This window comes from Pleuronectes platessa, chromosome 23, assembly GCF_947347685.1.
Source record: "Pleuronectes platessa chromosome 23, fPlePla1.1, whole genome shotgun sequence".
Taxonomy (NCBI): domain Eukaryota; kingdom Metazoa; phylum Chordata; class Actinopteri; order Pleuronectiformes; family Pleuronectidae; genus Pleuronectes; species Pleuronectes platessa.
The window spans coordinates 2,542,512-2,567,204 of NC_070648.1; the positions used below are offsets into that span (position 1 = coordinate 2,542,512).

Sequence of the window (24,693 nt, forward strand, 5' to 3'; positions counted from 1 at the left end):
AGCTCCATCGTTAATTTAGACACGAGTAAACACAGTGAGTCACACTCTGGTCGACATCTTCCTTTCACGATGTTTATGGGATTTCTGCTTTAATCCAATAAACACCGTCCTGCTGCGACAAAAACTTCTCGGGAGACATTAGTCCCCAACAAGAGGCCGTCCTCTTTAAAGAGGCTGAATCGTTTCCCATAGTGCACCTTTAAAAACACCGGACTGCAGATTAACATAAAATAGGATTTATGGTCAGTTTTTAAACCGTTAAATGTCTTTACTGTGTCGTCGGTTTGCAGCTTCGCGACAGGGAGAGAGTTCCTGATGTGAATCTGTGAAAACACTGGTTTTGCTGCTATGAGCTTGTCATTCAGTAGCAGCATGGTGTGTGTGTGTGTCTGTTTGTGTGTGTGTGTGCAGGCATACATGCTGTCTTTTCCATAGCTTGTCATTGAAGCGATCCCAGTCCACTGTAATTTTCTACTCAAAGGAAACAATGTAACAATACATGCTTCGCTGTCAAAAAACAACACAACAAAAACTCGGCGTGTGTGTGTGTGTGTGTCCATGTTCGTGTCAACGCAACTGTTGTAGTTTGGTCTTAGTTTGCATAACATCCTCTCGTCTTTTGTTTTGTTTTTCTGTCTCACTCGTTCTAATTTATTAAGTTTGTTCTCTTCTCACCTCAACCCTCTTTTTTCCTCTCTTTTCTATTTTTGACGTATTGGTGTCACCGATAAATCATCACGCTCCACCTTTTTCTAAGAGAGAGAGAGAGAGAGAGAGAGAGAGAGGGACAGGTATGAAGAGAGACGTGAGGATGGATGGAGGGAGCCTCGTTCAGCTCCTCGTCAAAGTCACACACAAGAAGCTTCGGGGACGAGAATCAACTGCAAGAAACCGCTCATCCTGAATATTTCATTTCTACGTGCAGTATATTAAAAATAGTTTTCAGGTAGTGGTAATTTGATTGATCTAGTTCATTCTGATTATCCTTCATTTAAGATTAATAGTCAGGTAAAACCCTGCAGGTGTACCTTTACACAAGTGTAGGGAAAAATTATAGAGCTTTAACAATACAAGAGTATACAAGAAATAATTAGATGAAATGATTAAAAGCAGGTTATGGTTTAAACACATTTTTAACATTTTTAAAGTTTAGACCCATGCACGACTCTTTTCTTCCTCAAGATCATCACCAATTCTAAGTTCAGAGCACAACATGGTGTCTAACAATGTCCTCAGTGGAAACTTTGAGCCATCGAGCTCTGAGGAAAACGTGTCCTTCTGTCTGACTACATGTGAAGAACATGTGAAGAACGGGCTGCAGGATTATAATGAAGTGAAATAAACTGCAGCTTAAAGCCAGTAAAACCACATAGTGCAACATGACATAAAAGCCCAGTCAAACCAATAAACCCACATACTGTAACATGAAAGCCCAGTGAAATAAAGAGCTGTTACACACAGAGACCGACACTCTGCTCGTTCGTTAACTGGCTCTTAATTACGACGGCGGACGCTTTATACGAGCTTCTCGTTTAGTAGATGTGTTTAAAAGCCAAATGGTCCAGTTTGACCACTTTTAATGATTTTCACTGGGACGAGACTGTTTTTCATTTATTAAACTGGTCGTGTGCTTTTTTAGTATCTGTTCACTTAAAGTAAAAATATATATATAAATCTAATTCTCAATCTTGAATTCATTCAGAAAAGAGACTTCTCACGGTTAGCGTTTAAGCTAACAGGCTCGGTGTCAACCCCAATTTAACAGGTAAAATGTATTAATAGTTCTAATTGATGATAAAATCGAACGTCGTTAAGTTAATTCAACTTTTAGTAAGTAACATTTTAATACAGTTTCCTCTCGGAAAAGCTAATTTTAAGCTAATAAACCATGTGTGCTATGTTGTTTATCAGCAGATAGAAGCTAACAGGCTCAGCACGTAGCCAGAGCGACAATAAATCAATCGAACTAATACAAACTATTCAAATTAGTTAGATTACTAATTTTATCCAGTAAAATAACAAACATTATGATGTTATAGTAAAAATGGTGGAGAATATTTAATATTGCAGACATATCTGACTTCAAACACAGTTAGTAGTTAAGCTAACAGGCTAGATGTGGAGTCAAACAACCACAATCGAACAATATAAATTGATAAATCCATTCATTTTACTTTAGAACCACTGACCTAATTTTATATAAAACATAATCCAATGTATAAAATCTTCTTTTTCTTCTTTCTCTGCTTCTTGCGACCCAGAAATCTCTGGTGGGATTTATTTTAATGTATAAAAGCTTCCCGGGAGATAGCATTTAAGCTAGGAGCGGTGCTAATACAAACTGACACAGCCTTTGATTCAAAGACCGAACGTCATCAGAATCTATTTACCTAAAGTAAGAAACCCTTCAAATCTCAGTTAAATGTATGAGATGTTGAACTGGTCGGACACGGCAGTTAACCACCAGCAGATAGCGGTTAAATTAGCCGGCCTGGCGCTAATCTGAGCAACCATTAATCATTGATTCGGTGTCTGCCAGTAATTGATATGTAAATAGCATGTTTAACTCTGCGTTTACATGTGTGTTTGCGTGCGCTGACTCCACACACACACACACACACACACACACAGTGCATGTCGGTGTGTGTATGTGTGTGTGTGTGCTTATGAGAAACACAAGCGTGAGTGTGGGAGTGCAAGAGGCATGTTGAAGGAGGAAGGGGGGGGGGGGGGGGGGGGGCGTCCAAGTTACAAAAGAAGTTAATTAAAAATGAAAAAAGAGAAGGAAGGGAGGGCGGAGGTGGAGGAGAGGGAAGACGGGAGTGGACGGAGGCAGTTGGGGGTGGACGGAGGTGGAGAGAGAGAGAGAGAGAGGGAGGAAAATAGGAAGAAAAGGAGGGGAAGGAATGGAGGGAGGGAGGGAGGGAGGCAGTGTTTTATTGAAAACGGGTGGACAAACAGTGTGTAATTGGCTGGGGCCGCAGGGGCTAAAAGAGAGGTTCAAAGACAGGAGAGAGAGATAGAGAGCAAATTAACTGATAGAGGGGGAGCGACGGAGGAGGAAGGGAAAGAGATGACATGGGAGAAAAGGAAGGGGGGGGGGTGAAAGTGTTGACTCAGAGAAAGACAATACACGGGGATGTGGGACGGAGGGAGAGCTAACACGGCACACGAGAAGAACATGTGACGGGCGTTCAAAACCGAAACCAGGAGAGATAGTCTGCTGTAGCATCTGTGAAGGGGTTTCTACCTGGTGTCACACCTGGTGTCACACCTGGAAACCTGACTCCACCCGTCCTGTGGGTTGTGTGAGAGTCACAGATCCACGAGTTTGAAGCCAAACAATTAACTTAACTCCACAGGAAATAAGAATCAGCAGCTGAGGCCACATCCAAACTGTTTCCACCTCTCCAGACTCAAACAGATGCTTTTACAAACTTCCACGTTTTAGCTCCTCAAACTAAAACGTAGGCGTGTGGATGGATCCTTAATCAAAAAATAAATAATTTAGTCTCAAGGATCAGTCGAGAGCACGATTATTCCCCAGTGTGTATTTGAACCTGTCCATGATGCTCGTGCATGTCAGCATCATCACGTTGAGGAACATTAACGCTGTCGGACGAAGAATTCATAATTTCTCCAATTTGGAACAAAATGAAAAGCTGGTGTCCAGACACTTTCACGTGTGGTCGCTGCGTCTCAGGTAAATAAGGAGCTCGGTTCATTAGCATCTGGAGTGTGTGTTTGTGTGTGTTTGTGTGTGTTTATGTGTGTTTGTTTGTGTGTGTGTGTGTGTGTGTGTGTGTGTGTGTGTGTGTCTGTGTGCTGACTAAGGCTTATCAGATTCTCAAGGGGCAAGAAAAAGCCAGAAGAGAAAGCAAGGTTAGAAAAAAAGAGGACAGAGGTTCTCTCTCTCTCTCTCTCTCTCTCTCTCTCTCTCTCTCTCTCTCTCTCTCTCCCCGTGTCTGATTGAATGGAAGCTGAAAGGTCGCGACCTCTTTCTAAACACTCCACGGTTCTCAGCATTAATCAAATAAAACTCACACACACACACACACACACACACACACACGTACTCTTGTGCTGACCTTCACACACTTGCATGCGTGCGCACCAAACACGCATATGTTTAAAAACACACACACAAAATTGTACAGGCTTACGCAGGCAGATCCAAGTGGTGAGTCGGCTTGCACGTGTGTGACCCAGGCACACACACACAGACACACACACACAGGTGAATTTAGATGGGATTATACACACATACCACACTGTATAAACAGTGTCAAATGCCCCTGTGTGTGTTTGTGTGTACATGTTTCACTGCAGCGTCTTTATGCGTGTGTTGCTTTGCTTGCTGTGTGTGTGTTTGTGTGTGTGTGTGTGTGGTCGTAACAGTGACATCTGCACCGTTGGCTAAACAGCTTGCGAATATGCTGATAAAAACAACGCCGGCAGCCAAATTTACAACACCTATAAAACACACACACACACACACACACACACACGTACACTCGGAGGGCGTATTATGGTGAGATTTACGGTGTGTCTGTGTGTGTGTGTTTGGGCTTATTGCAGTTTACAGGACAGAGAGAACGTCTATGTAAGCAACAACTACTGTGTGAGAGAGAAGTGTGTGTCTGGTCGGGACCGTGCACCCAGACTCTGAATGTAATATTTATATTTTGTTTTGCTTCCACTTAAATTATACGACTTTATCTCTCAGTTCTCACCTTTATGTCACTGTCCTGTCGTCCTGACTAGTAATCACATCTCTACTTTTTGTTTTATAGTCGTTAAATATTGTGGATTTGTCAATATATTCAGATTTTACAGTAAAAATCTGTGTTATGTGTCATATAATTCATATTTTGTTATTGCTCAGATCTTATCGACAGTTATTTTTAATTAAAGCAGAACCATGGAATACTTCATACTTTGAGCAGTTCAAAGTTAGAATCTCCAGGACTCATCACGGGAGGTTTGACATCTCGGTATCTTAGAAGCAAATATTAATAATTGGTAAAACATATAATCTGTAACTCACAGCTAGCTACTGAAGCTGCTATGATAGTAGCGACGATATAGCTTAGCATAGACCTGAGAGCAGCGTGGGCATTAGTAACAGGTGTGTCCCTACGTGTCCTTAAACAGGCGTTTCTTACTTGCTGCAGCTGAACTTTGTGTTTTTAAATAATTTTGAGCTTTTTAAACTCATAATTTTTGTTGTGCTCTAAACAGCCTAAACCACAGGAAGCTGTTCATCAGTGGAACGAACTCCTTCACATGGATACGAGTGATGTTTAGCTGCAGTTTGGAGAATGACTGTGCTGCCAGTTGGATCAGGCCATTGATAAGAAACCAGAACATCCAGATCGGGAACAAATTGAGACAAACTTCCTCTCCTTTCCTAATAAACACCCCCGACGTGCCGTGGTACGAGCCGTTGACCCCCCAGCTCGCGGTGCTGTCGGCTGCGCTCTGTGGCTGAGTGGGAGTGTGAGAATGTGCAACAGGAAGTCGTTAAAAATGAGCGTAAACATGCTCATGAAACATTTTTCCTGGATAAATAGAGCAGCAAACCATTCTTAAAAAGAGTCAGTGCACCCGGAGCAGAAATAAAGTCTGTGAGTGTTTACGCAGCCTATATCAGGAGCTCTTAACCTTCTTTCCAGCATGTAACCCACACGGAGTAAATTTAGCCTCGGCCTGGGACTGAGGCAGCAGAGTACACAGTGGTCATCAGGAAACGGGCCGGACACCAGCCTGGAACCTGCTGCTCGGTCGCCAGCTGTACTCCATGAGAGACAACCACCTGTCAGTCAAGTTTCCATTTACAGGATTATGAATATTAGAAAGAGAGGAAAGAGATGGAAACTCTGAGATGACCCGGTGTAGAGTGGAGATGCACTGATGAGAGATCTCCAAGATGAGGAAGAATCCGGATTACATCGGTTAAGATCCCTCAGATTAAGATTAAGATTGATCTCTAATGTATCAACATTTAAAGGTTGATGTTTTAAACTCCTTCTGAAGCATTTTGGTTTGTTTTGTCCGTTTGTTTGTTTGTTTGTGAACAAGATTATGCAAAAACAACGAGACAGATTACCAGGAAGGTTTTTGTTTGGGTTAGGTTAAGAACCCATTCATTCTGGTGCGGATCCAGGATGAAAAAAAACCAGGGATGCAAAATAAATATTTTCTACAAATCATTTTTAAACCTGCATATTCAAGTCTGTCATTGGTCCGAACCACTCCCTGAGCAACCTGACACTGAGGTTTCTCACTTCGTCCTATAAAGGCAGATTTGATTGGGAGTGACACTGAATCCAGTCAGATAAGCTGGTTACACGATTGTTGAGATGCTAAGAACCTTAATGTGGCTCCAATTGAATTATAACACCGTGAGGGGGAAGTTTAGAAAGTCACAGTGGGGATTCAGAACTTCTCCGCTCGGTTCGTTTCACTTTCAGTCTCTCACTTTTCGAACCGAAGCAGGAATGTGTGTGAATCTCTCAACTCGTCTCATGTTCCTCCTCATTTTTCTCTCTCTCTCTTCCTCCCCGCCTTCCGCCCTCCTCCACTCCCCCATCCCTCCATCCTCTCCCTTTCTGTGGTTCGAATTAGACAATGAAAACAATGAATTTGGTGTCTGTTTCTTTCTCTCTGTGTCTCGCCCTCCCCCACTTCTTTCTCTTTATCACGCTCGCCCTCTCTCTCTCTCTCTGTCTCTCTCTCATAGTGACCCTGTGTCATTCTCTCACCCATGCCATAAACCCCCAACCTCTCACTCCTTTTTATTCCTCTTTTTTCTCTGTCTTCAGTTCTTTCCGTACTTGTACATCATCACGTCTGTCTATTTCATCCCCCTCTTTCTTTATCGGTCTCTCTCTGTGTCCCCATATTATCTGTCTCTGTCCTCTCATCTTTTTTCTATCTCTCTCTCTCTCTCTCTCTCTCTCTCTCTCTCTCTCTCTCTCTCTCCCTCCCTGTCTTTCTATGTGATTTCATGCTCCAGCTGCTCCATTATTAGTCTGTCTGAGGTTGTGTTAACATCAACAATACGGCTACACATACACTGGTGGACAGATAGATGGACAGACGGGCAGACAGATAGTCGGACGTTCAGCCGGGTGGATACTTTGTGAAACTCTTTGTTGTTTGATCTTATTTCAATGTTTTCTTTTAGCTGTCGGCCAATTTGATGCATTTTGAATTTGAAGCTTAAACTTTACGCAAGACGAAGTGTCTTAAGCAGGAGCCCTGAGGAACTCCGATTTCAATGAGCTGCCATCTACATGAGACATTTAAAAGTGTCTTTTTCCAAAAAGTCAACTCACTCAGCTAAAGTGGACAAAGACGCTGGTAACCATAAATCATAATCTGTTGTAATTGTTGCTGTCAGGGTTCAATATATTCAATATTTAATAGACACAGCGTTTTCCCTGGAAATGGGCTGGAAATCTATTTACAGCGTGAGGCTCAAGACCCTGAAATAGAGCAACATCTATCTTCTCCAGGGTATTTCCTTCAGCCTGGGTCACAGTGTTGGGCTAAATGTGCTGTGTCCAGTTTAAGAACATGGAGGAGACTCCTGATATACTCCCTCCAACCCAGCAGGACTTTTTAATTTAAGTCAGTAAGGTTTTTAATTTTAGTTTGATTATCCTCCACCTTATTTTTGCTTCCACTCTAAATATCACCCAACACAAACAAAGCTCAAATATTAGCTGCCTCCTGTGAGGCCGACATCCAGCCGTCCAATCAGGAACTCCCGTCGGAGATCCAGTGTTTTTAGAAGTCACGACTGGGAAACCGAAGGAAACGACTTCAGAAAACTAAGAAAACACAGCGGAGTTATCGTTGAATCACTCTCAGGGTGTGGTTTTCCTACAGCTTGGCTTCGTACTCACAACATTTTCTTTTTTAGGACAAATCAGCCGAAGCTTTATCGAACACAGACGACAGTGATGTTATCTCCACTGTGACCTTTGACCTCAGCGAGAGGAAGAAGAGATTTATGACTGCGAATGAGTCTGAGTGCAAGGAATTTCTTTCTTTCTTTCTTTCTCATCTTCTTTCTATTGTTTTTTATTTCTTTCTCTTGCTTTTTCTTTCTTGTTTGTTTATGCTTTAATTATTTTTCTCTTGTTCTACCTTTCACTTTTTCCTCATGTTCTTTCTTTCTTTCTTTCTTTCTTTCTTTCACTCTCTCTCTCTCTCTCTCTCTCTCTCTCTCTCTCTCTCTCTCTCTCTCTCCTCCTGGTTCTCCACAATAGAGGGACAGACACAATATCTTTCTCTCCTTCTCTTTCTCCTCCTCCCTGGTTCATTAATCACTCCCTCCCACTGCTCCTCTTTCTCTCCTCCCTCACTCCATTTCTCTTGCCTGTCAAACATCTCTGTCTTCTTCTTTTCTTCTTCACTGCAAGATCATTTCATTCACCCTTGTCTCCCCCCACCTCTGTTTTCACTTTTTCTCTCAGTCTTTACTTCCCATCATCCTCTGCTCTCTCCTTCCTTTTTGATTTTTTTTATTTTGCCTTCCTTCCACCCTTCCTTTTGTTATTCCCACCTTCTTGTTTCCTAACTATTTCCCCTGAGTTGTCCTCTTTCTTCCTTTCCTCTCTTCCCTCACTACCTCTCCTCATCCCTTCTTTCTTCATGCTCTATCTCTCATTTGTGTGAGAGACAAATCTTTCCACTGTTGTTGTTTGGATTCTTTCAGGATTTGTAAAATCTCCACCATGTTTGTAGTTCTTGGAGCACAGAGGCTTGTTTTTCTTGCAAATGTTTCGGTATGTCAAAAGAACAGGAGTGTGTGTTTGTCTGTGATATGTGTGTCTGTGTCTGGTTGTGTGTCTATGTCTGTGTGAACTAGTTTTAACTCAAACACATGGAGCTCAAAAGGAGCATTTCCTGCCTTGATGAAAGCTGCATGATTATTTGTCGTGTGTGTGTGTGTGTGTGTGTGTGTGTGTGTGTGTGTGTGTGTGTGTGTGTGTGTGTGTGTGTGTGTGTGTGTGTGTGGATATGATTGTGTGACCCACTTGAGGGCCAACAAATACCACAGGCCTCCCTGTTCATGTGAACTCCTTCTTGATCTCGTCCTCAGTGTGTGTGTGTGTGTGTCTGTGTGTTTGTGTGTGTAAGTAAAAGTGAGAAGGAGCTTGACTGTGCACCTGTGTGAGAGTGTGTTTCATTAGTGTGTTGTTTCCTTACGGGATGGTTGTAGATTAGTTGTGGGGGTTCAGAAGCTCTGCCAGCCTGTAGTGTGTGAGTGTGTGTGAGTGTGTGTGGGGGTGTGTGTGGTTCACTCCCTTATGCTTTGTTTGGGGTGACCTACAAAAGCCACTGCCACATTCCACTGCACTCCCTCTCCTATAGACCACATACTGTATTTCCAGCCATAATAATAATTAACCAATAACTTTTCTTTTCTAAATAGATTCTAAATAAAAATTATAAGTATAAATGAGTGGAAATGATTTTAAACCAAGTTCACAAGCAGCTGCTTTAAATGGAAACGATGAAGAGTCAAAGAGGATTCTTCATCTTTGAACTTAAACATGATGTTTTCATGTATGTTACTGACGATGTGATGCAACTGTAAACATGTGTTTTTGAGTTCTAGGTAAGAGTGGGTGGTAAACAATATTAATTAGGCCCAAGAGTCCCCTCGTGAAACCACGTTTAAAAGCACTAGACGCAGATTTGTATTTGGATCTGCACCAAATTACACACACTCATAAATATCAGTTTTTTTAATGAAGGTCTATGTATTATTTTCTGAGAAACAAACACAAATTTTGAAAGACGCCATGTTAAAGAAAGTGAACAATCTATTCTGCTTCTTCACCAAACTTTAACGAGTCGTCTTTTGTCCGAGTTCCGTCCTTTTTCTCAAAGTTTTGTGGAAATCCTTTCTCAACTTTTTGTGTAATCCTGTTCACAAACAAACAGAGCGGGGTGAAAACATAACCTCCTCCGCCGAGCTACTGATGCTAGAAATAGACTTTAATAAAAAAATTAACGACTTAATCAAATCATTATTGTCTTGATCTCGTTTCAGTTCAGTTACTCTGAGGTTTTTCTGTAAGGTCTCAGCTGATCCAGGATCTCAAAGACATCTGAATGTGTCCGATCTGAACACAGCGAGTGAACCCAGTTATTTTTCCAGTGATTGATGTGATTCACTGTTTGTCCAAAGTCCTCGTCTCCTTTCCTGGAAGGTTGAGTCACGCCGATCAGAGCCAATCTAACCTGCAGCTTCCCTGCGGTGAAATCATAGAAATACATCATCATCATCATAATCATAATCATCATCATCTTCATTACGGCTTCAGGCCTCAGTGTCAGTGACTTGTCCCTTTGTTGACGTTGTTAAAACACTGACATCATTTCATTCGTCTCGGTGCTGGTTTCACATATTTTCCTTTTAGTTCCATAGACTCTGCAGAGGAAGAAGAAGACTTCAGATCTTTAACTTGAATAAAAGACATAATATAAAGAGTTTAAATAATATTTACTGCGATTAAAAGTCCTGCTCTTATATCTAAAAATGAAATATTAGTATGTGAGGATTTTAATACTTATGCATTGATGTGAAAGCAGTATCTTTACGACGGTAGTTGGTAAATTTGGAGCAAATTTTTGATTATATGAAAGTGTTGCCCCCTGGTGGTCATAAACTGAGCCTCCTCCATGTTAGCAGGTGGGACATGGATAGAAAAGTACTTGAGTAACTTGTCCGTATGTAAAGTACTTAGTTACACTGCTGAGCCTGTGTTAAAAGACGAGGAATTCACGTTTTTCTTTCTCCTCGTCTTTCATTTGTCTCGTGTCTCTTCATCTTTTGATCCGTCCGTCTTTTCTGATCCGCTCATGAATTAACTCGTCCGTGTTGGTTTGTGTCTCGGCCCCTCGACTGAACACGAGCGGCTGAGTTCACCGGTGTTTCCAGTAAATACCAGTGACACATCATCTCTCAGTGCCACCGACCGTCATTCCCTTTCCTGGAAGCAGACGGCCCGTTAAAAAAAAAAAAAAGAAGAAGAAGAAATGGCCTGGTTACGTTTCACAGCCTCGAGCCTCACAAACCCAACGTTGTTTTTTAATAAACCGCCTCGTTAGGAGCCGTCCGCTGCGCTCCCTGGATTCTGCTGAGTCAGCTTCAGATCTGGGTTTTTAATGGAGTCAGCGTTAACCTTCTGTTAATCACAGGCGAATGATCATTTTCCTGTTTTGTGCAGCAAATGACGCCGTCAGAGCCGAATCTCCCCCGCTTATTGTTCTGTTTGTGTTTTTTTCTTTGTGTTCACAGTGTAAATTGTTCTTTCAAAATTGTAACCTCAGCTTTTGAAAGTTCTATAATTTAGCTTTTTTCACGATAGACCTGCCCAGAGCCCCCGAGTGGTGACGAGGTTTCTAACACGTGACGTGCGTGAATCTGGAAAAACACAAATCCAGTCAGTCACCGTTGTTGTTTTACTAACTTGTGTAATATTTGTGTTGTATTCGCTGAGGTCGTGTTCAGTTAAAAACTCGTATCACCACCATCACACTTGACGTCTGAGAACAGAGAAACTGTTAAGCTCATAACCGACAGAGTAATAGTCGACACACACCGCGCTCACATTTTCATTTCCTCTCACCCCCGTGCTCCGGCTCACCTTGTGTCCTTTAATTCAAAATGACAACGCTGGTGGTTCGGAGACCTGCTGAAATCCCCTGATGGCAGGAACGGTGTCATTTTGTATTAAATAGATTGTGTTTTGGAGCATAATGTTCTTGGGTGGCCCCTGAAAATGAAGCGTTGCGTCAGTGTGAATTAATTTATTCAGTGTGAGTGGAGCCGGAGAACGAGCAGCTTCTCTTTGACTCACGTTTGACTCCAGGTCTTTGTGCAGAGGATCTGTTAATCTTCTCTTTATGACTTTAACAGTCGACAACATGAAAACGGGCTTTTCTCACACAGGTGGAAACGTTCCGATATGTTTTATTACTTTACAATAACTAGAAGAACGGAAGCAATTATTTATTTTTGTCAGTGCTGTGATCGGCAGATACATTAATCAGATTATCCTTCCCCTATCTCCTGATTAATGAAATTATAATTTTATATTTTACAGTATCCTTCATCAGAGCCAGTGCTTTACTGGGTAATGCTTTATTAAATTAGATTTTAAAATGTTCATTTTAAATTCATGTTGATTTCCTGATAATTTCTTGCGCCGTCTCCTGGAAATAAGTCTTTGATTTAATCTTAGAAAAAGAGATATAAATCCCCATCACGTATCAGTGTATATAGATATGGACTTATAGATATATATATTAGCGTAAGACTGAGTTTTTTGGGTTTTATATAAGTTCTTTATATTTAGATGCTTTAGAAACTCAACTAATTTTAATAAGTGACAATCGTCTGTGGTTTATAATTTCAATTCAAACACAAGCGACAAACAGCTAATTCAGCTTTTCCATATTTTGCCAAAATATAAACTAAACTAGACTAAAATAAATGACGCAGTTTAGCAAATGACTCCATGACACGTTCCTCTTCCTTTTTATTCGGTAGTATTGATTTACCTGAAGGGGGCGCTCACGTTATCAGACGTTGTTTTTTCTTCGTAAAAAATATGATTTTGTCGTAACGAAATGACGTCAAACGAGAATTAGCTCAGACGGTGATTTAACGACAGATGAAGACAGACGGACACAAACAGAGTGGACGCTGTACTTTGAAATGGCAACGTGACCCAACAACAACAGTAATATGTCAAATCTCCGTCTCCTCCTTCGTCCCATAGACTGATAACAGAGTTAACAGCCTCGTAAAACCACAGCTTGTAATCAAACACGACTGACGGCCTTATTAACTCCTCCGACACGTCCACGTTCACGTTCTATTAAAACCATGTTTTCGCCCCGCGGAGAAAGTAAAGTCATAAATTCTTCTTTAAATGAAGCGATTGATCAGAGGGGCCGTGATATCCCGGCTGCTGGACGCCGATCAATAAGAGCCGATCAATAATTGCTTCACCAGCTGGTGTTTTGTGGCGTCACTTTCTGTGACGCCCCCCCCCCCCCCCCCCCCCCCATTCACCTCCCTGCACCAGCCCCTCACCAACAACAACACCGGATGAATATTTAACCAACAGTCCGACGCATGAAAAGCTCCTGTCCCCGTGCCAAGAACAAACAAAATCAAATGACAAAGCAGTTTTATTGTTCCAGTAGTTAGAGCGGTGATATATTACCTCCTCACTGGACGCTTCTTCTCTCTAATTAACCGGATGACTTCTCCCTCTTTCTGGTTGTGTCGCCTACAGGCCACCGTAGACCGAACTCACAGTGTTTCTTATTAAAGATCAAGAAATGTAACCAGATAAAAAAGAATAAAACATGAATAGAAATAATTTAAATGGAATAACACACAATGGAACTAAAGATGGATGCTATCTTGGATACAGGCGCCGCCATTTTGACGTCATTTGGAGTCAGTCTGCTCAGAAGTGGCGCAGCGGTATCGAGGATTAGATTTTGGAGTCGCCCTCTGCTGGTCATTAAAGAGAATACAGTTTCAGGCACTCCCACATCGGCTTCACTTTCCAGACCCGGGAGTCTACGTCTGTTTTAACGTACAGTCGTTTATTCTCCGTCTCACTCATCTCTTGTTTAACGTAAACATCCTCAAACAAAGTCGCAGACCTCGTTTTAACAATAGTTTCAGATTGTTTGACCTTTAAATGAGTTTAAACCTCTCAAATTAAACCCTGAACTTTTTTCCCAGCACAGCAGATCCTCTAAATAGCTCCGCCTGTTTCAGTTCTGCAGATAAGCCGTCAGCTTTCTGTGATTATGAATAGAAACTATTGATTTCCCCCCCCCGTCCCCCTCGTCCCCCTCCCTCCTCCGGCGTCCCCGCTGCTGAAAGACGTCCAACTCTGAAACTCTGCACTTAAAGTCACTTTGTCACCATAAAGCAGTTTAATGCTTCTGACTCTGTATCAGCTGTTGTAAAAGAGGGAAAACGGGGGGGAATTAAAATGGTTTAAATGGGAGCGTTAAAATCGGAGCGTCGGCCCGAGAACGACGACAGTCGGCCGTTAATAAAGTTGATATGTTAGTTCATCACTGTAAAACTTTACAACTCTTTGAATGTTTATCATTTTTTATAATAACCAGCTCAGTGTGTGTGTGTGTGTGTTTTTATTACATTACTGTTATCACTTCTGTAATGGCTAACTGTGTTAACTGTGTGTGTCTGTCCGTGTGTGTGTGTGTGTGTGTTTGTGTGTGTGTGTATTGCCTTACATGGCCAAGTCGACCTACCACGAGGGTGTAATAGAATAAAAGCTAATCCGTGTGTGTGTGTGTGTGTGTGTGTGAATCTGCAATAATAATATATTCTGGGAGATTGTGTGTTTATGAAAGGAAAGAACACTGTGTGTATGTGTGTGTGTGCGTGTGTGTGTCTGTCCACTGTGACCCAGTGTAAACTAATATTGATTCAGCTGTTGGTGTTATACACTAGTCATAAAACTGGACTTATTGTAGGATCCAGGCTTAGCTTCTCACTCGATGTGTGTGTGTGTGTGTGTGTGTGTGTGTGTGTGTGTGTGTGTGTGTGTGGTTGGATTTATACCATGTGCGGTTGAAATTTGAAAAACCCAGTTTACGTGTCAAACAGGGTTTTGTTCGCACTAAACGTTTCACGCTGAAAATTGGAAGAAAAACAGTCGGACGTCTTATTTTCGAAAACCCCCTAACTGTGTGCTACTGCCCCCGTGTGGCCAGGAGGGGAACATGTCGACTCAGACGCAGATTTTTTTTATCGTCAGTAACTGTAATTGTGAGATGCTAGATTTTGTCCGAGGTTAACTTTACGAACATCTCACAGTCGGACGTAGGACGATGGAGTCAAAGCCGCGACCAAATATTTACTTATATTTCTGAGGTCGCTCTCGTTTCCTCTGAAGTTTAATATTTTTAGGTTAAAAAACAAAGTTGGTTTTAATGTCAGGATGAAGAGCCGGAGATGTATCGTCTTTTCATGTCCTTGTGTTTGTGCACAACAAGAAGTGAGTGTGTGTGTGTGTGTTTGATGTATGAGGACGGTGAGTAATACCGCATGTGTCATTCTAAGTCCCCGGAGTTTTCTTCTTCTTTTTTCTCTCTCTCTCTCTCTCTCTCTCTCTCTCTCTCATGTCCTTCCTCACTCGATCTCTCCCATCTGTCTTCCCTCTCTCTCTTTGCACCCTCTCTCTCTCTCTCTCTTTCTTTATTTCTTCATGTCTTTTTTTCTCCTCTGTTTTTTTCTGTGACATTCCTGTCCGGCGCTGAGGGTGTCATCCTCGTTTTCTGCTGACTCCACACTTTGCTGACACACACACACACACACACACACACACACACACACACACACACACACACACACACACACACACACACACACTCCAGCTGTTGAGAGCCAGGGCGTTTATTGGATTGTCTGTGTCCTCTGTTTGGATACGAAGAGAGGAACAAGGGAGTAGGATGAAGGAGAAAGGGAGGAAGGAGGGAGGAACTAAGGAGGACACGCGGTGACAAGAGAGATGGAGAGAGAGAGAGAGAGAGAGAGGAGGGACAGAGGACGAAGGAAAACATGAGGTGGGAGAAAGGGAGGAAGATGAAAACGAGAGGAAGAGGCGAGCTTATAGAGGAAGTAGAAGCAAATGTCAGTTTATTAATAACAACAACAAATATTGATTGATTAGTTGATTGATTGATTTGTCATTCAACAGAAAATTAATAATAATTCTTAAAAAAATAATTAAACAATGAAAGTAGAGATGTCAAATACTCACTGGTCTCAGCTTCTCAAATGTGACGTTTTTCTCCGACACTCTATTTATTTATGTTTTTTTTAAATGTCAGTCTAACAAAAACAGAGATAAATAAATAATAAATACATTTTTGAAATTGACTTATCTTCGGCTACTTTGGTTTTTATAATTACTTTTAATTAATTAAGCCTAAATGAGCCATTTAGCTGGTGCACAACTAGGTCACTTTCTCACCTTGTTTGGTTCAGAACCTTCAGACTTTCAGTTTAGTCTGAACCTAAACATCAGTACTGTAGAACTGTGGAGTACTGTAGTACTGTGGAGTACTGTAGTACCTGAAAGTGCTGATGCTAGTAGTAATACCATAATGATGTAACCATCGCAACCAAATGAACACTTCACGGACAGCCGTCTACAAACCAATCAGAGTCAAGTACAGGTGGACGCAGCCCACACAGGTGATGACGACAGGAAGTACGTGTCATAATTTATTTTTATTTTAAGTGCGCTCCTGAAAACGACCTGGATGTAAGTTAACGTATCAGGTTTCGTGTTTAAATCCTTTAAACGCAACTAGCCGGTGAAAGATGGACGGCAGAGACCTGAGACGGCAAACAGAGGGAAAGAGACGGAAAGACAAGAGGAGAAATGAAAAGAGACGGAGATAAAAGATGGTAGAGGTAGAAAGAGAGAGCAGATGCTGGGAAAGAACAATGGAGGAGGAAGAGAGAGAGACATAAATGATGGCCGGTGATAGAGAGAGAGTAAAATGAAGGGAGAGGGAGAGATGAAAGATGACAGGCGTGGGAGGCAGCGGGCGAGCAAGGGAGAGAGACATGGGAGGAAAGTGAGAGAGAGAGAAAAAGATGTTAGATGGAGGGAAGAGCGGCCGAGGAGTGAGAGAATGAGAGAGTGAGGGGGGTGTGAAGAGAGAGATGGGGGGGTGTGAAGAGAGCGAGAGAGAGAGATGACAGGACGATGAAGAAGAAGAAGAGGAGGAGGAGGAGGAGAAGAGGTGAGCGTCCTTGCACTGTCAGGGGCGATCGATGGCACATCATTTACATTACACTGACTTAACTGCAGAGAGAGAGAGAGAGAGATGGAGAGGGGGAGAAAGAGATTGATAGAAAGAGGGAGGGAGGTAAGGACAGGTAAAAGAAGGAAGAGAGAGGGGGATGGACGGAGCTGAGGGATGAGGAGTCGGAGGTGCAGAAAATTAACTACAGTTGAGAAAAGATGGAGGGATGGCGGGGGGGGGGGGGAGAAGAGGGTGGCGTAATTGATCGGATGAAGGTTAGGGCCACGTCTTTTCTTTCTCTTAACTACCCTCCCTTTCTCCTTCTTTTCTGTTTTTCTCGCCTCCCACACTCCTCTTCTCCTCTCCCCTCCCTCGCTCTTGTGTCTCACGTCCCTCCTCATTACCTTCATCCCTCCTTCGCTGCCATTTCGCTCCTCGTCACGTTTTCCTCCAGAGGAAAAGACCAAAAATCGGAGACGTAACACAATAAGAACTCAAATCAAACATGGCCGCCGTGCGTTGTCGGAAAAAAACGATCGCAACATTTGCTCTTTTCTCCAACGCCATTTTCACAGGTTTGAAATAATGTCGGTGCCCCCCCCCCCAAGAAGTGTCCAACATGTCATGTTAGGTTGAGCACAAATGAGCCTGACCATGTCGCGACTTTCCGACTGTTTCACGATATTCCATCCTACTGCTGGTGAGCTAGCGTTTGATTTTTGAATCTTGTGATAATAGAAGCTACGAAGTCAGTTACATTACATTTGTATGACAACGGGCCTAGACGTTCTTTACAAGCACTTTTCCTGTTTGTGTCTTGGCTAAAATTTTACACATGTAGGGGGCGGAGCCAGAAGAAAGCATCATCATCCTCTATCTATCAACTATCTATCTATCTCTCTATCTATCTTTTTATCTATCTATCTATCTATCTATCTATCTATCTATCTATCCGTCTATCCACCTATCTAATCCTCCCTCCCTCCGTGGTTCTCTCCCTCCCCCGTCCCTCCCTCTCTCTCATACCATATGGGACATTCCTTCTCAATGTGGCGCATTGAAAACTTCCTGTTGTTATAGTTTGTTATGGAGCACTTCAAAGAGACGGAGGGAGAGATGGAGGGAGGGAGAGGAAGAGGGAGACTGACCGAGAGAGAGAGAGAGAGAGAGAGAGGGAGAGAAAACATGGAGTCTGTTATAGTTTTACCTCTTAAATGGTAACATGTGAGAGAACCTTGTATGCTTGTATGAATTATCCCTGCCCCTGTGTGTGTGTGTGTGTGTGTGTGTGTATGTGTGTGTGTGTGTGCCCACATGCCTAGGAAGTAAGGTAATGACTCTTAAAGCCATCACACACACACACACACACACACACACTCACGCACACACACTCACGCAGACAGGCAGACACACGTTAGTCCATCGACCTGTATAACTTGTCTCGTCAGCGATTGTGCGTCGCTCCGAGTGTGTGTGTGAGTGTGTGAGTGTGTGTGTGTGTGGTGTTTAATATTTAATAGGCGCTGGTTAAAAATGCAGGAGTGTTTTTGTCTCTTGTCCCAGTGCACACCTGTTCCTCTGGAGAGAGAGAGAGGAGCTGAAAGAAAGAAGGAAAGAAAGAAAGAGAGAGATATAAAGAGAGGGATAGATAGAATGTAGAAAGATAAATAGATTCATGGATATGAAGATGGATGGAAGGATGGATGAGGAATACGCGGATAGATTCATACAGTTGATGGATGAATGAAAGGAGGGATGGGTGGGAGAATAAAGAGATAACCGGATGGATGGATAAAGGGATGGATAGGTGAGTGATAGATGGATGGAAGTCAGGGTGTAGAAAGATGAACAGTAACTTCACTCGGCGAGCGAGAGAAGAAATGAGGCAACAGCTAAATGGACGGAGGAGAGAAAGCAAGGGATGGACGGAGGAGAGAAGTGCCGTCAGTTAATCGATGGAGTTTTCCTGTTTCCCTCCGTTCTGTGTTTTAAGGTGATTTTTTTTTTCCTCCCTTATTATTCTCGCTCTACTTCTCTTATCAATCAATACTTATTATTGGCAAAGCTCTCTCTACATCTGTCTCTCTCTCTCCTTTCTTTACTTCCTCGTCTTCTCTCCGTCTTCTGATATACAGAGAGACAGAAAAAAGAGGGAGAGATGAGCACACACAAACACACACAGACACACACACAGACACACACAATGAAGTCATTCATCTGTCCAATCAAAGAGACGGAAGCCCAGAGGAGTAAACATCAATCTCTCTCTCTCTCTTTCCTTGCTCTCTATCTATCTGTCTCACTCTCTTTCTCTTCTCCCGTTCGCTCTGTGAATCCATGAGTGTCCATGATTATGACGCCGCTGTGTGTGTGTCTGTGTGTGTGTGTCTGTGTGTGTGTGTGTGTGTGTGTACAGACATATATCCCATTTCTCTGGTGTCTCTTTAAAAAGAATAGATTGTTCTGCTACAAACAAAGAGTAAAGACACACACACACACACAAACACACACACAAACACACACACATCGAGAGAGGATGTACGACTCTGACACGATTTATGACGGCCGACAGATGAGAGGAGACAGAAAACAGACAGAGGGAGGTGGAGGTGAAGAAGGCCTCGACCTCTCCTCCGCCAGAGAGAGAGAGAGAGAGAGAGAAAGAAGGAAAGAGAAACGAAAAGATGAAAGAAGGAGCGAGTAATCGATAGGGTGATTTTTTTTTTCTTCTTCTTTTTTTTACATCATCATTTGACCTCAGGTGGGGGGAGGACGGAGGAGGAGAGGGGGAGAGGAGGAGGGAGACAAAAGAGATGGAGGGATGGGCAGATTAATGGAGCAATAGATAAAAAAGACAAGTGGCGCTGGAGCAGAAAATGGAGGGGTATGTTTTTGAAAATATTAAAAGTGACTCAAGTGGAAACGAGGAGAATTAAATAAATATATTCAAAGGCGAAGGAGACACGTAGAAGGCCTTTTTTAAATTATCATTCAAATTAGTTTTTATTAGTATTTTATTAGCTTTATGTTGACATCAGTGCAGTGAAATATAAAATGGCTGCAACCGCGACATATCTGTCTAGAGTTAAAAACATGACGATGACGATCAGAAACTTCTGATGAACCTTTAATCCGTCACTCATCACATTATAAAGCTATAAAATGAAAGAAGATACAAAAATGACACAAACCAAAGATCTTAAACACATTAATCATACATCTTAAAGTGCAAATTGAAAATATATATCCCAACAACACATACAAGTATAAAAAATATGCATAACTATTGAAGTAAAATAAAACGAGAGTTAAAGAAATAAATCACTTATAATGTATAGAAGTAAAGAAATGTAAAAGTCAATGCTTACACACTTTTATCGGGTAAAAAATGGAAAAGGAACCAAATGAATTCAAGACGAATTATCAATATCCAGATGATTGAGGTGAAACATTAAAAGACAAAGGAGGGAAGAAGAAGAAGAATAACAGAAGAAGAAGAAGAAGAAGAAGAAGAAGAAGAAGAAGAAGAAGAAACACTGAGGAGAGATGGATCAGCGGATTGATGGAGAGATAAAAGACGAGAGGGAGAGGAAGATGAAAGATTTTACCCAAAGAGGGTTGACCCCTCGCTCTACTCCACGTATTGACCGCATCGGGCCTTGATAAACTACTGTGTGTCTGTGTGTGTGTGTGTGTGTGTGTGTGTGTGTGTGTGTGTGTGTGTGTGTGTGTGTGTGTGTGTGTGTGTGTGTGTGTGTGTGTGTGTGTGTGTGTGTGTGTGTGTGTGTGTTTGTCTGTATGTGTGTGTGTCACCGGTGCACGTTCTGAGCTAAATCAATCTGTCAAATGTGTGAGCAAGTCCGTGCTTATTCACCGCCATGCCTGTTTGTGTGTCTGTGTGTGTGTGTGTGTGTGTGCGTTTGTGTGCGTGACCGACCCTGACCGGCCATCAGCGCCAATGACGGAGTATTGATCAAGGCTCTGTCGCCATAGAAACGGCCATTTGGGACGACAGGCGAGTGTCAAAGTGGGAAGACTTACTTCAAGGTGGCTCATCAGATCGGTGTGTGTGTGTCTGTGAGTGTGTGTGTGTGTGTGTGTGTGTGTGTGTGTGTGTGTGTGTGTGTGTGTGTGAAATGTCAGCATCATGTTTTCTGCTCGCAGCCTCTTTAATTTTAATTTTTTTGTTCCTACCCAATTAAAAGGTCGTCAAAAAGGAAAAAGTGCTTAATCAGCAAACATCTCAAAGCCGCCGAGTCTCATTTTAATTAACAACGATAAATAATTTCCTCTTTAATCGGGAGACATCGTTATGATTACAGTAAACAAACATCAACACGCTGTATGAGCCCTGTGTTCTCCTCTGTGACACATCCTGAAGGGAAATCTACTGATTCTATATCTACACCGTGTTCACTCCTCGGGCCTTGAATTCAAATCAGACAACACACAACATGCTGTCCATCGCTGCAGCTCCTCTTTTCAGCCTCTGTCTCAAACACCACTGTCTCTTTAAGACCCCCCCCCTCCTGATAAAACCCAGTCTGCTCTGATTGGCCTGCTGGTTCGCTCTGTTGTGGCATCTAAGAACGTTTTTGCGTCAAGAAACCGAAAGATAAAACTGTTTAACGACAATAAACCTGTGGGCTCAGTTGTTCGTAAACATTTGAACCAGTTGCGTGATGTGTTAAATTCGTCCAAACTTTATTTTTTGGCGGGAAAAAGTGACAGGACTAGAACCTACAGTGGCCGAGACGTCGCACACAAGCGCATTAATGAAAAATACGAATGTAGAAGCAGCAACACAAATGCAAACAGCCGCACAACGGGAACACAGTCACAGCAGCAGTGAGTTGTGTAGCTCTCGCAGTCGTGTTTCCTGTTAATGTGCTTGTGTTTGAAGTGTCGGTCACCTGAAGAATGATCAACAAACAAAAGGCCGGAGGGTCAAAGGTCAACGCTTTAGCTCTTCTGCAGTGATTCACGTAGAAGTGAAGTGTTCAGGTGAAGAAATGAGCCGGAGGACGATGAGTGGATTTGTTTCTATTTAAGGGTCTGAATGTAGTCAAGGTGAAGGGTTAACAAATGAATGTAGGTCATTGTGTGTGTGTGTGTGTGTGTGTGTGTGTGTGTCTGTGTGTGTGTATGACATGTATGTGTGTGTGACCTGCTCTTTGTTCCTGTGCTCGGTGCAGTAAAGAGAGAGTGGACCGTTGACGAGGATTAATGCCCAACATATGGCAAACCTACGGGACACACACACACACACACACACACACACACACTCTCTCTCTCACACTCACACACACACACACTCACACACACTCACACACACACACACACACACACACACACACACACACACACACACACACACACACACTCTCTCACACACACACACACTGCAGTCATTACTCTGAACAAAGAACTGTAAGGCTAATGAGAAGGTGATATCATGTGTCCTTTACACACACACCAACGCACATGGCATGGATTCACGTGGACACACACTCACACACACACACACACACACACACATCATAATGTTGTGTTGTTTATGTACGGGTGGATGCAGATGAACAAACACACACACACCTGGTACTGTAACATGTATCCATTGTGTGTATGTGGGGGATGAAAGTAGCGGAGGCTTGTTGATGGAAAGGCTTTAAGGTTTGAATGCTAACACCTGTGTGTGTGTGTGTGTGTGTGTGTGTGTGTCTGTGTGTGTATAATGAAAAGAGAGAGGACAGTGTGTTTATTGTAATGGTGCGTGTATGTGTGTGTTCACGCATGTGTGTGTCTGTGTGTGATGGAGGGAGAAAGAGAGGGAGAGGTGAAGCAGAGTTCAGAGGAAAAGTGAAAGTTCATGTTTTCATTTCTTCATGCTCCTCTGCTTCTCTCGCTCGCCCTCTCTCTGTCTCACTCAATGTCTGTGTGTGTGTGTGTCTGTCTATGTGTGTGTGTGTGTGTTTTTCTCACGTACAGAATCACACCCCAAAACATTTTCAGACGCTTTTCCTCCACATCTATTTTTTTTAACACACGTTCGTCCTCCCTCTGTCCCTCCCAGTGGGATCTGACACTTACACACAAGATCCTGAAAAGACCAACGTCTATTCTCTTCTATTCTATCCATCAATACTTTGGAGGAAACTAAAACCACAATATTGCCAATAATTATTATTTACAAATAAATAATAATAAATCTAGTGCTTGTTAGAGCATTTGAGGAAAAACCCAATCAGATGTATTTGAAAACTTTATTTACAGACACACGAGACCACGTCTTTGAAGTATTCCATGAAAACACTTCTTTTTCTTCTTCACTGTTCTGCCACTTCCTGTTCTTTCAGCGCCTCAGAAGACCTGCTCATTGGTTGTTTAGCGTTTCTCAGCTCGTTGGTGATATTTCACGTTAGAAAGTCAAATGGAAACTTTCTCACGGTGTCCGCTCGGTACTCAATAGCAGCAGAAATTCAAAGTCCAAGTTTCTGAAACAGAATCTGAGGAGAAAACTGAATATCTGATATTATTAAATAGTAACCGACCCTTCTTTAGGCCCCTCCCTCTTAGTTGCTGTTGCTTTACCTGTTGAACATTCCATTATAGAACTGAACATTTGCAGATTGGAAAAACGGCTGATTTAGCATCAATACTATCTAAATTTCACTCAGATCTTAACACCAACCAACCATCAGCTTTATGCCTTAAATTTTAAATTGAAATTAAAAACTGTAGCTAGCTCGGTGGCTCTATTACAATTTAAGTCTTATAATAGAAAATAAAAAGAAAGGAATCTATTGGTGTGTTAATCTGCATTAAATTGTACAAACTCAACGATCTCTACGTCATGAATCTGATTTGTCACAGTAAATTTGAAACAATATTTTCTGAGAAAAAATATTGCCAAATGTCCTTTCTCACAATAAAACAAAAAAAGTGATTAAAAAAAACCTGGATCTGCACCAAAAAAATGTTTTATCAATCTTCCGTTCTGTTCTGTTCTCCTCTGACGTGGTGACTCTGTGGTGAAGTCGCCCCCCCCCCCCTCTCTCTCTAGGTGTAAATGACTTTGGACGGCCATCTGTTACCGAGCCACCCTGCAGAGAGTTGGCCTGCATGCACACCTCCTCTGTGTGTGTGTGTGTGTGTGTGTGTGTGTGCGCTCTTCCTTTATGTTTTGTTGCACATGTGCAGTTACTGTATTCTCGGGTTTGAGTGTGTTTATTTATGCCTACGTGCACATGCATAATACATGTATGTGCACTGTGTGCGACAGGAACGAGGAGGTGTGTGTGTGTGTGTGTGTGTGTGTGTGTGTGTGTGTGTGTGTGTGTGTGTGTGTGTGTGTGTGAGCGAGCGTGTGTGTGTGTGTGTGTGTGTGTGTGTTTGACTGGCTTGCACTTGTACAACATGTTTTCTGTGCTCGTCCTGTTTGTGAGCGATGCTGTTTTACATCAGTGTTCAGCTGCGGTCAAACCTCGTTTGTTCCTCATTTTATATTTTAAACAGATTCTCAAAAAAAAGAAAAGAAAAATTATTGTTTTCATTTCCTGTTTAAAAAGTATTTGGATTTATTATTTTTTTTAAACTATTTTCCCCCTGAATGTTCTGATATTTTCACTTTAATAATTTCTTGGAAACTTTTGAGGAAATTATAAATAAATCATCCTCGTTAAATTCTAAAAGCTGCTGTCCACCCTCTTCACGGCCAGGAATAACAATCTGGTGGAATTTGTCTTTATTAATCATTAAAATTCACGTTCAAATAATACGCAGCTTGTCTCAGGAAGTTATTTAAGCGTTAACGATGCGTTGAGCACTCAAGGTCGTTCTTATTCTTCT

General features: G+C 42.2%; 1 protein-coding gene across 1 annotated transcript in view; it reads left to right on the forward strand.

Moving 5' to 3' along the window:
* LOC128430401 (dachshund homolog 2) overlaps positions 1 to 24,693 on the forward strand; it is a 57,016-nt gene that overhangs the window by 9,052 nt on the left and 23,271 nt on the right. The gene's annotated exons all lie outside the window — the stretch shown is intronic.